Raw genomic sequence first — 13240 nt, 5'->3', positions numbered from 1 at the left:
CCAGACTCTTGGGGATCTGCAGATCACTGCCAAAAAAAATCAAGAAAAGTTACTGTCGAAAGCCAATCTACATGTTATACAACAGTATACTTGTATAGATTCTCTTCTTATTAATGTTCTCTTAAAAAGAGCATTGAAATATTTTTAGAGGCCCATACACTTGAAACCACTGGGTGGAATATTTTGTATTTTGAGATGCTGTCAATTGCTGAATGCTCTCAGCTCCCACTGTCATTTTGAGCTGCTGACTGGGGAACTATTTAGATACCTGTTCAAGGCAGAAGTATCTGATCGTTTGTGCTGTTCTGACATCTCTCATCCCCTCCATTTTGCTGTGTCAGAAAGCTTGAAGGGGACTTGGAGTCACCTTGACATCTTGAAGGACTGGGCCTAAATAGAGACACATTGCATCTAATCACATCAATAGACTCTGCAGCATTGTTTTGCTTTATGAATGCTGCACATTTGTGCTGCAATTGAAAAGTAATAATGATAGCTTAACTAATAAAGAGGGGATTCCAAAACACATTTTTTTTCACAACTCAGCCTTTAATTCTTATATGGCTTGCTGTCAAATCTTTGAAAGCCAAAGATTATTATTTGTCTGCTATTATAAATTGCATGTTAGAAGTCTAATATATGTTTTGCTCCATGTGTACCATAGAACTAACAGTGCTACAGAAAAATTGCTTTTGAAAGTTCTCATGCATTGTATAACTGCTGGGAATTTGTTGTCCATGACCATAAAGCAGGCAGAAATAACTATCTGAGTACTCATTTAGGATGCAGTCTTCTGGCTGTGCAGTAGAGAGGCAAGTATAGCCCTTATCTAATGGAAGAATGGGCAGCTGAGCTGCTACCACCACATTACATGACATATATATACAACCCTTGCCAAGAAGTGATAAAACTCGCCAGCCCTCTGTGCAACCCTCATTTCTTTTCAGTACTGCTGTCTTTTATTAGTGAATAGATCCAACTAGCGTTAGTAATTTCCTCCTACTACTCCGTAGGTGCATCTTTAAACAAACAATGGAGCTCTTACTGACCTCAGCTTATCGCAATTTCCTTCTTGCTGTTAGATTTACAAGTCGGCTGATGCAGAAGGACAGTAATGGCAGTTTTGATACTGTGCTTTGTTCCTCACATATTTCAGTAGTTGCGCACTTGATAGTATGTTGCTTAAAAGATGTATGACTCTTACAGTTTGAGAAACACCTTTTATCCTGTGTTATCTTCATTCTAACCCTTCAGGGAAACACAACAAACACACCCTGCCATCTCTTCCATCTTGTCTTCAGCATTTGGTATTAATGCATGTGTCATTACTATGATTGCTTTTGTTACCAATCTTTAACAGCACATAGTCAGTGTACTTTTATATATTCTTGACCTACAAGGAAGCTTTATCATAACAATATTGTTTGTTTTCTCATGTGGCCTGAAGAATGAACCTCCTAGGGTGTTCACTGATCAGTACTGACAGACTGGTCTTTCTGCAAAAATATTGCTTTGAGCTCACTTACTTAAAAACAAAGCAGTGAAATAGAATAGTCAATAAAGAGGTACCCATTTAGGTTAGTTTCATGATTCTTTTTTCCATAATCCAATTTACTTCTTAGGCTGACTTAAACAAATGATAATAAGACAACTTTTTGTCTTCTGCTGACTTACATTTTAGCAGAAAGCCTGAGCTATGGTCTTTGTAATAAATTCTTGTTCATTCATATATTTTCTAATATATCAAACAAACAAACTAAAAAACAAACTGGTTCAGACTAGAGGTGATCCCTAGAGCACTCAGTGGTTGTATATATAGAGGATAGTGACATCTCACTCACTTAACTCCTTTCCCAGAACTTAGAGCAAGGAACTTGTATCCTGTCAGCCCTGTGGTCAGTTTGGTTCCCCTGCTGGAAAACAAGCATAAAGGAAAAAAAAAAAAGGGGGGGGACACGGGATTAGATACTAGCAGTTCCTTCAGCTCTGAATTTTGCTCATTTCTGAAGTGAGCACAAACAAAAAGATGCACAAGAGATACTTTTCAGAGGATTGGTTTACTTTCAAAGAAAGTCATGTTACTGGTCTGAATCACTTTAGCTTGTACTAGCAACCCCAGCCTAGTGATGTGTGAATGTATTTTTTCTCCTTTTTTCAACTTTATTGGATAAATCAAGTGGCTCTACTGAAGACCAATTTTCCTTTTAAAAGATAATTAACTGCTCTTTCCCACTGGCTGTTCAGTGCCTCTGATGTCATTGTGGAACTTGTGCTGATGCTGTAGGCAGAGATCTTAAGAAATTGCCCCGAATGTTGTCACTGGAGAAAAGTGGAGATGGAAGGGAAATGTCTGAGCATATGTGGGTTCTGCATTGCTGTAGATGATCTGACTTCATTTGCTCTAATTTTCCCCTGAATGGTGGTTGTAGATGTTATGTTTGGGATCACCAGGCAGTTTAATTCAAAAATGGTTGAAGGTAGCAGGTCTCCAACCCTCAGCTTTGCTTTGCTCTGGATCTCAGCATATCTCCTAATTCCAAGGAGGCAGCTTGGAAATACAGCTTACTGTGCCTTTTTTTCCTTTTAAAAAATAAATATTATTTGACAAAGACTTGTGATCTTGATGGGCTTCCTCACGGTTCGGCTCCTTGCTGAAAAACAATAAATGATTGCAGCAGAAGTGTTAGAAACACAGCAGAATTTTATAAACATGTCAGTTGTCTAGGCATGGCTAAGAGATGCTCTGGATTCTTTTATTATAAATTTCAAAACTGATGTCCATAAAGGTTGTGGATCTATTTGCTAATTCAGATTTAGATATCTCAGTGCTATAACTGTATTGGAAAGAAAACTCATAAAGAAAGATGTTCTAAAGGGCCCATACTCAGACATTCATCATAGTTGTGGACTAAGAGACCTTTAATATCATCTAATTCCAACCCCACTGCTATGGGCAATAACAGCTTACACTTGACTTGGCTGCTGGAAGCTCCATCAAACCTAAGCTTGATTGCTTCCAGGGATGGAGCATCTACAACACCTCTGGGCATTCTTCTTTATGCCACAAAATGTTTGAAGGATGCATTAGATCCTGTTAATTCAATGAAATTTCAAAAAAATATCCTCTGCGTGTCTAAACAATTACAATTGCTTCTATTTATTTAGATCTCTTGCTTCTTCATCTCTAAATCTGTTACCTTCATTCCTTTGCTTTTATTGCTACACATGTAAAACTTTCACATAGCTGGCAACTTATTTTTATTGAATCTTGGGTCCTGATATAAGATTTGGACAATGTTTACAGCAGGGAAATCCAAAAGGATTTTGCTGGCTTCACTGGACTAATTGAGATTAAGAAACTTGAAGTATATTGCATGCAAATGCAGTTTGAGCAGAGCCACATGCTGATAAATGTGTAGAGAAAGGATTGTCTTAGCATCTCACCTTCTAGGACTTCTGAAGATAGAAAATATTTTAAACAATTAGACCCCCTTCAATTAGTTTCAGTTACGAAAGTGAGTCATATGTACATTGTAAGTAAATAATAAAGCCAAGATTCAACAGAACTCCCTAAAGATGGCACTTTATATGTGTAAGCATATAAAGTGGATTTGGGGGATTAATTCCATAAGCTTAATTTCGCTGTTCTTTGAGCAAGGAGATTCTACCTGCATCAGGGAGTTCAGTGCATGGCAACTGTGTTAGATTTGTTTCTGTGTTGTTATGTGAACTGTGCAGACAACAAGTATGTACTTATCCAGATGCACATCTGCTCTGGAAAATATTTGAATTAACTGTATTGATTTCAGGAGACAATGTCGGGCAGCACATGAGAATTTTCATAACAGTAATGTTCTGCTAACTCATAGTGAGGTTGTAAGATTCGATTTTCCTTTCAAGTAGCCTCTACAATTTCAACCTCCAGTTTCATTTGTTTCTTCCTTCTCTCACTTGCTCTTATCAGTAAAGAGCATTGAGGCCAAATTTGCTTGCATTCCATATTGCCAGTGAGAACAATGAAACCCAAATGAGATGAACTGTTGAATCAGGGAGTTCTCTGAAAATACATGTGTATCTGAGCAATGTGAGGGTTGTCTAAACATAAGTAACATAAATATTTGATATATCTGACTTAATTCAATCGTAATAGCAATCTCTTAGATGACCTCAACCTTCAAGCAGAGGGGCCCAAGTGTCTGTGTGGCTCTATGTGACCTTGTATGATGATTGGAGTACCAAAAATCATGGACGAGTTTATGCCTGCAAATTGTATTTGGAGTTACAAGTTCTTGTTTCTCTTTCTTATTTCAAATGTTCTTCGCATGCAAAGTTTAAACTTCTGGTTCCTGTGAAACTCAGCCATCTTCACCAAATTGGGCGAGGGGTCCTTGCACTGCTAACAATGAGGGAACAGTGACCTCGGGCAAGAGAGCAGCAGTGACCTTTTGGACCAGCCTGGGAAAGGCAGCTTCTTTCATCAGCACCACAGGACCTGGAAGAGGATATGTGCCTCCATCCGAACTAACACTTCTGCTGTACGCTAACGAGCTAGTGGTAATTATGGTGCTGTGAGAAAAGACCTTTTAATTTGAGAGGAGAGCCAGTTTGTTTCTGAAAGAAGGAGGTCAGTGAGGCTTTGACCTGAAATATCTCACTGTCCCTTGTGTGGTGCACCAGGAGCCGCAGGTCGTGTCCAGGGCACACTGAAATCCCCTGTGCTGTTCATGCACTGCTGCAGTTACTCTGATTGCATGTTTGTAAGAGTATTTAGAGCTGATTTCAAGCAATGACTGCTCACAGTCTGTGCATGATGCTAACTCACTTTTCTTTTTTCTTCTGGAATCTTCTAATTGTGCATTCAAGCTACTCTTTTCCCTGTAATATCCATATAAAGGCTTGAGGGAGGAATTGGCATTCCCTCTGAAAAACACTGATGTTCAATTTAAACAGGTGTGAGGCAAACCCATCTAAAGAAATTATAAAGCTTAAGGTGTCTTCACTCCCCATTTGTGATTTATGTCATTCTGTGCAATGAAAAGACATTGTTGAGTCTTAACTGCCTTCAGGAATATTCTCCATTTGAAAATGCTTCAGAGATGACTGAGTATTATTTAAGCAGAAGTTAAAGAGCAATAAATAGCACCTTTTATAAACTGCTGGAAAGGCTGATATGAAAAAGTCTTGGTTTCTTTCAGACTGTAAACAAGAAGCAATAAATTAGCTGGACTGATCTCAGCAATATGAAACAGATTATGCTCTGTCAATCAGAGTAAGACTTGCTCTTGTCTGTGACTGGTCTTTGAAAGAACATTTTTAGGAAAGGGAAGGGAAGGGAAGGGAAGGGAAGGCAAGGCAAGGCAAGGCAAGGCAAGGCAAGGCAAGGCAAGGCAAGACTGCCCATGGAGAAAGCTATGTTTTGCCTCTTAAAATACACACTGAGAGTTAGTAAAGGCAGGAAATATGCAAGGTAAAAGTTCTGTGGTGGAGTAATGGTCACAGAGAAGCTCTTATATTAATCAACACCTTTAAAAACTATTCATTTCTGACTGAATCAATAATGATATACCAAATAAAAAGCTTGAATTGAAAAAAATATACAATGCTAGACAAGATGTTAGCAGCAAATGTAATGGCCAAGGAAATTATTTAAACCATTCTAGCCACAGAGACAGAATAATGAGACCTTTATTCTCATTAATGAAGGATGCAGAAAAAAATGATCAAGTAATTGGTAGTTAGTAAACAAAGTTCTCTAAACAGGATCTGCCAATAAAATAACACGCTTCTATTTTTGCTCATAGGAAGCATTGACAAATGATGAATTGGGTGACTCAAACCCATGAGATCTTACAAAGATAATAAGAACTTTAATTGCTTTCTGTTATTTGAGGTCTTTTGTATAGCTCAGGTTTTTGTAGCCAAAGGTCCTGAAGGTTACTCTAGAGAAGAAAGGAAAGAAGAAAAGAATAAAAAAGAGAATAAGCAGAGTTCTTCCTGTGAACCCTGGAACTGAGTCTTCAGGAAAGTCGTCAAAAAATATGAAGCTTTTGTTTTAAAACTACAAACACTAGCAGTATGTATGGTACTTGAGCCAGCTGAAGGGAGCAGTGCTGATGGCAGGCCAGCTTACATGAATGACATATAATATGTTTGAATAGATAGGCAGCACAGTAACTATCCTAAACACTGCCTATGCTGTGGAAGGCAAAAATCTGTGGTCTTGCTTCCTTTATCCATAGATATGCATGTATATAATTGTGTGCAACATATATAGCATATACATAGCATGTATATATATATATATATATATATATATATATATATACAGTAGGTTGCTCTGAAAGTAATGCCTCCTGTTTATTTCCATGGAAACTACAACAGATCTAAGGAGCACAATAACAGTATTGAATGAGCAAATTCTCATCTACAAAGCACTGATAATAAAATAGTCTGGGGAAAATCATACTAGCACCCTGTAGCAAGAGGACAAGCATTTCAGCAGATGGAGGAGAAGAAACTGAGCGTTGTAGACTGCAGGACTGGAATGAAATCACCATCTTTTGGTAGAAGTATTAGGATCTGAAAGACCTATTTTAAATTTGTAGTGACAACTATGTTGACAACCTTCATCTTCACAAATTTTGAATGTTCTCCAGTTTTTTGAGTGAAATTTTTTCAGGATATAAAATTTTGGTTATAAAGAAAAAAACATTAAAGTCCACTGCACTGGCTCACCTGTACGATAGGCACTGGTATGTGCCTGTCACATTTGCCCCCAAGACCTCTAGCATCACTGGAGAAGCCCATCTCCCAGGACACCCAACACCACCACAGCATATTTGTGTACATGAATCCGTCTCCACAGCACTTCAGCGCTTGTCAGATTAGAGCAGGAGGGCAGAGGAGACACTCGGAGGAATCTGTTGTAGAGGGAAGGAAATACACAGGCTTATGTCGCTAGCAGACTGCATCCCACTTGTTTGTTGCTTCTGCACCCAGCATTTCCCTGCGGGATCAGAATGACTGTGACTGCAGTGGCAGCTGTGACGTGTAGGAAGATCAGCAGGGCCCTCAGGCAAGTTTATCCTCTAAAGCAGACAAAAATCAGAATGGATACGTGCTGCAAGGAGTGAAAAAATATTCAGCTTATGAAGAATACTAGAAGGAAGGCAAGTCTGTCCTAACATTTTTGGCTATGTTGGTTTTAATGTTTGATAGCTCTTGTTTTCCAGATGAGTTGAGCTACTTGTATAACTTTTTGTGCTCTGCACAGAAGAGATACTTACAGCAAAGCAATTTAAAGTTTTCAAAGTTATTTGATATCTCTCGACACTTTACTTAATAACTGCTTCAAATGACCCAAGGGTGAAGTCACTATCAGCACTACTACAACAGCTATAATGGCACACTACTGTCACCTTAATGGCTTTATGTACTGCTAAGTTTAATGAAAAATGTGCCACTTCAGTGAGGCCAAAGATACCAGAAAATAGGGTTTGGGAAATAACAGAGCTACTGTGGAAATGTCATCTCCTTGGTGGCTGAAGAAATTCATTTAATAAAGTTATAAAAATCCTCATAAATGTTCGACAGTTTTATGTAAATGCAATAAACCAAAGGCATAGGAGAAGAAGTGAAACTCATTTTGCATTCATGATGCACATCAAAATTATAATGCAGATGAGGACAAAATGACCTATAAATGTTAAGCATGTGGTTTAATATATGAAATGGCAGCAGTAGCCCTGCTGGGTGGAAAAGCATGGTGTTGTGACATGAAGGGCAGCACGGTGTGCACAGCACTGAATCAGGTGCTGCAAGGGCAATATACAGTTCTCCTTCCTCCTAAGTAAGTGTTGTCTATGTGGGTCTAATCAGCAAAAAATGAGCTGTATGTGTGACTGTAATTCTTGGAAGCTTAACATCAGTAAGAGCATGCTTACTTCTGCTGAATGCTTTTATTGCTTAAAGGTGTGAAGCTGACCCTGTGCTGAAAGCCAGCACAAGATCTTGATTTGTGATTCTGTGACCTTCTAGGACTGTAGATGCCTTCAGGGTGAAAGCTGCAGACTTCTTATCTTTGGCCTAATTAGAGTTCAAATGAGTGTGCAGATGGCATGTCCTCGCCCCATAAAAACAACAGGATGGAAAGCAATGAAGTGTCCCACAGCTGGACAGAAGGGTGGGTGATGCCCTTCAGCCATGCTGCCTACAGACCTGTGCACACTGAGTCCACCATAGCAACCCGGGTCTCCAGCATCAGCACTGAGTGTGACTGGTGCTGTTTCAGAATGTAAGTCTACAGCAGTCTGACTTCTGTCTGTAGTACAAGTTTATGTACAGAAAATTTCCTAATGGAGAACCTCTACCGTGGATTTTAATGTCAGAACGGGGCCCTTGGGGACACTGAAGCAGGATGTGGAAGCTTGGAGTGGCTGACAGTATGGCAGCCCCAGCTTTCTGCTTTGCTGCTGGCGTATGGACAGCTGGACGTACTCCTGAGCTGCCTGTGAGCAACTTTGCAGCACTGCTCTCCAGGCCATGCCAGGCAGCAGTTACAGGGTGAGTGTCTCCAATAACCCCAGTAGCTCTGTAACTGGGGCTGCTCACATGTCACAGGCCTGCAACCAGTCTCCATTTATTAAAGCTCACTCGTCAGCACAGGAGGTGTTTGGGCTTTGCTATTTGCATATTTGCTCTCTCCCCCGCTACAGATCTTTGTCATTCCCATTATCACACATCAGTTCTGAGCAATAATTCCTGAGTGTAAAACAGAGTAAAACAGACCATAGCAGAACAGGTTAAAGGATGTCAAAGGAAGGGAACAGAAACAGATTTGATGCTGTCACATCAACAAGCCTGCCAGATTTCCAGGTAAAGAGCTGGAGAATGCGTTAGAATGACTCATTGTCATGGTTTTGACTCTGGGGAGGTTTGCATTGAGCAAAGAAGAAAATGTTGAATGAAGAAGAAATCTATGCCAAAGGCATACTGGCTTTGATAGTTCATTCCTATGCTGAAATTTAGACAAAGGTCTGCTAGGGAATTCCGTTTCTTAATGTCTAGAGCCTGTTTCAGATCATGTTCAATTAGATGTGCAGATTGCTACAAGCTCCAATATGCTTGTATACTGCACAAGCACACTGGGGGAAAAAAAGAACAACAAAAAACTTGTCTTTAAAATATGATGGTAAAACAGATCATTGATGCTGTTCTTGAGCATGTAGCAATTCTATATTAAATTAATTTATTCTTCAAAAGAGTGGTCAGGCACTGGAATGCGTTGTCCAGGGAAGTGGTTGAATCACTGTCCCTGGAGGTGTTCAAGAAACGTTTAGATGTCATACTAAGAGACATGGTTTTATGGAATAATGGTATTAGGTGGAATAATGGTAGTAGGTGGGCAGTTGAATGAGATGATCTTGAAGGTCATTTCCAACCTTGATGATTCTATGATACGTTCATTTAAGGCATGTAGCCAATAATATTCTAAATTCCAGTATCTCTCTTGCTAATGAGATTTCTAACCCTATTGACCATTGAACACAGGCTGATTTGACGTGTTCGAGATTTCAGCAGAATTTACCTGTGTCCTGATGTCCAGGGTACCCTTTTGGGAAGGAAGAGATGTGAGACTGCACACCCAAAGTTAGGATGACTGTAGTCCTCAAGTCTCTCTGGTCGTGACATCACTGTATACACAGCTGTGCTCCCTTGTGGAAATGCTTTTCCTATCAGGAGGCTGAGCCATAAGTTGGACCTCAGGTACCCTGAAGTGACCAGGACATGCTAGACATTCAGACAGAACACTGTGTTCACTAACTCTGGCCTCAGGGAGATTTTTGCCAGGACATTTTATATGTGGAAGCATCTTTGAGTGAGTAGAAAGCCCAAGGATGGGTCAGGATGGTCCTTCATCACACCTTAATTTTCTCCTGATTGTCATTTTTTCTTATTTAGCGTTGCACTGATTCATGTGGAGCAAGCAATTTCCTCTGTACTGCATAAGCAGTACTGATATGTGTTTGGGTACATGTGTCTGGACCAAAGCCTCTGTCACTGTTTTCATAGAGCCATATGTACTATTGAAGGCCACATGGCCCATGTCAGGAAAACAGGGTCCAGCTAATGCAGAGAAGCAGCATTGTGCTGTGTTCAGCAACAGGCTGAAACAGATAGGATATCTCACACTGATGTTCAATTCATATTCCAAACCCAGCCAGGTAGGTGGGTGTTTGGAGCTCAGTCAGAGACTTCAGTCCCACCTACCATGTAGACATACCCACTTTCATGTCCTTGGATCACTCTTCTCTGACTGCGCATTCAACTCTTAGTGTTGCAAAGCCAGAGTTGAAGGGTACTGCATGCTTTCTTGGGGTCTCACCTTTTATAGTTCATATGTATCTCACTTAAGCTTGAAAATATGAAGTATGTTGGAAAGTTTCCAGTCTATGTAAAAATATGTCACAAGGTATTAGTAATATATGAGTGGCTTTCCTTTAAAGGAGTTCCACTGGTAGAGAAATAAACATATTTTTTTCTTCAATTCTTGGATTTTAATCACCTATCAATTAACCAGGAAACAGAATGTCAGCATACCAGATGGTCTGATCATGAAATTGTCAGGTTTTTGGTTTTGTTTTTTTTTTTTTAATTGTATTTCCTTGTAGTTTGATTCATCTTCATCTCTGACCTAAAGCGGAAAATGCGAGAGTAATTGCTTGAAGTGAACATGGGTTTCTAGGTCAAACAGGCCTTAGGGGCTGAAACTGCACATATGTATGTTATTTGTCCCAGCTGTTGAAGTCTGTTCTGTAACAACTATTTGTGTTCTGCTAGTGGCCATTAAGCAGGAAGATACTGAAGTGTAAGAAGTCCTGCAGAATTTATAGTCTACTTGTGGCTGACATGCAATATGCTAATGACATGAAGAAAGGTGGGAGGAACAGCAGGGATAACAAAAACAGGATTGCGTGGTTATATAGATGATGTATGTGGGTAGACTGTGGTTCTGAATCACATGTGGAAGGGACACCACAGAAATCCAAAGAGCTGACACAGCACTGCTCAGGAAGGCTCCTGTGGAGAGCAGGGTCAGACGCCCAGAGCAGGGACCTGGGGACACATCTCAAGAGAGCTGCAGGAAGCTGGCCATGGTTTCCCTGCCCTATATTGATGCCGTGAGAGACCTGGGAAGAAGGGAAGGCTTCCAAATCAAATAGTAGCTTTCCATGAAGTCCTTTTTGGGGCCACTACTGACATGAGAGGGAAAGGAGGCAGAGTAGTAAATGACTAAAAATTACATTTTTGGCTCGAGACTTGTGTTCCTGTTGCTGTGTTTATGGGCTGATGGTGTAACCTCAGCGTTGCCTTTGATGTTTGCCAAGCTATTACCAGTGATGTATTCAGTAACTCATTCAGTGGGGACTAGATACTATCATAGGAACAGTTTCATCTGCCTGTGCTATAGTGTATGAACTGAGTGCTGCCAATTCATACTTCTAACATTTTCCTTGAAGAGTTTTGTCAACATTTGCCTATGTAATGCTTGCATAAGGGCGGACTTATTTTGATGTATAGAGGTTTTTGAAACCCGAATCAGGAAGTCTTATATCCTTACATAATCCTGCACTTCCACAGCAATCTTCATCACTGAAACTCTTTCACGTAGGAGTTACAGCCAGTCAAGGCCCATTAAGAGTACAGAAAGACAGAGCACCAGTACCAAAGAGTTTTGTCAGACCAGGTTTTTTATGAAATGGTGCACAGAGATGTGTTATGAAACAAGGAGGAAGCAGAGGTGAGTCTTTGTAAAAACAGTACATCTTTGACTTTTTTTTTTTTTTTTTTTTCCAGAAAGCTTACATCACATTTCTTTGTAAAGTAAGGCAGCATTTTAAGAAGTTTGGCAGAAATGCCCAAACTGAGGACACAGTCAGAAGGGTTGGTTCTGATATCCATGAGTTCTCTCTCGCACTGGCAGCACACCCTCTAGTTTCTTTCTCTTTATTTGTCTGGGGAAAACAGTGATTGTTTAATAGCACCGTCTCCATAATAAACCCTAAAGCCCAAGTTTTGCCTTTTTTCTGTCTCAAGGAAGGAAATGATGTGTGCAGATGAGCACAACACAACTGTTCATGTTTAGCCTTCTCCAGAATTTACTGCACTTCTGACTGAGAGTGGGGAGGAGCTGCTGCTCTTTGTCTTGCAAGGGAAGTGAGCACCTTTAAAAGGTGCTTGCATGCTTAGCAGACACTTTACATTTCTCATTTGCTTTCATTATTAAAAATAAATAGCAGCAAAACACCAGGGGCCAGACTGCCTCCTTACATTTCAGAATTCAAATATACAAAGGTGGTTTCTTCTCACTTCGAAGGAGTAAAATGAAATTATGAGGAATTCACTTATTTTGCATCTTTTCCAAATATCTTAGGTGGGAATTCAGATGTTATTTTTACACTCTTTAAAGACCTAAGGTGAACCCATCAGAATACCCTGTATAGGAGAGTTAAAAGTTAGCAAAAGGAGTGTCATGCCTGATGGTCAGTGCTGTGCCACCGGAACAGGCTGATGTACAGCTCCAGCTGCGGGCTGAGCCCCAGCCCATTACCAGGAGGTGCTTTCAGTGCCCGTGTTTAATTCCCATGCCTGAACTAACCCACCCACACACCAGACTAATTCCTGCTGCGCCTGACATTTCTGCTCTGAATAGGCTCCAGCATTCATGTGCCAGTTGGGAAGGTACACAAATACACTTCAGCCCTACAGGTCTGCTTCCTCTGAACTCGTGTTAGCAGGACGGAAAGCCAAAAGGGAACTCAAAGGCAGCCCCACTGTGCTGAAACACTGCTAGGGCCACCAAGAGTCACAGCACTGGGGCTGAACGCAGTTGGTTCGAATGAGTCTTATAACTGAATTACACCAGAAACTAAAATGGCTCCTTATCAACAAAAGTACACTAGAAGTGCTGATCACTGCTTGTCTTTCTACATGAATTCATCTATGCAAGGGCTGCTCTCTGAGAGGGTTTGACTACATTGTGAAATGACACCATTTTTAGCAGAATTCTTACAGCATTTGAAGAAATCAATGTTAATTGGCCACAGTGCATCTGGGCCACTTCCAGCACCTGTAAGGAGTAGCCAGAAGCAAGGAGCAAAACGCCTGGAGTGTGGCACAGGCACAGTCCTGGTGCTGCCTGTGCCAGGAGCAGATATTTCATAGACTCACACAATCACGG

Source organism: Phasianus colchicus, chromosome 1 (genome assembly GCF_987193195.1).
Source record: "Phasianus colchicus chromosome 1, bPhaCol1.hap1.1, whole genome shotgun sequence".
Taxonomy (NCBI): domain Eukaryota; kingdom Metazoa; phylum Chordata; class Aves; order Galliformes; family Phasianidae; genus Phasianus; species Phasianus colchicus.
Note: the sequence above shows the minus strand (reverse complement) of the source record.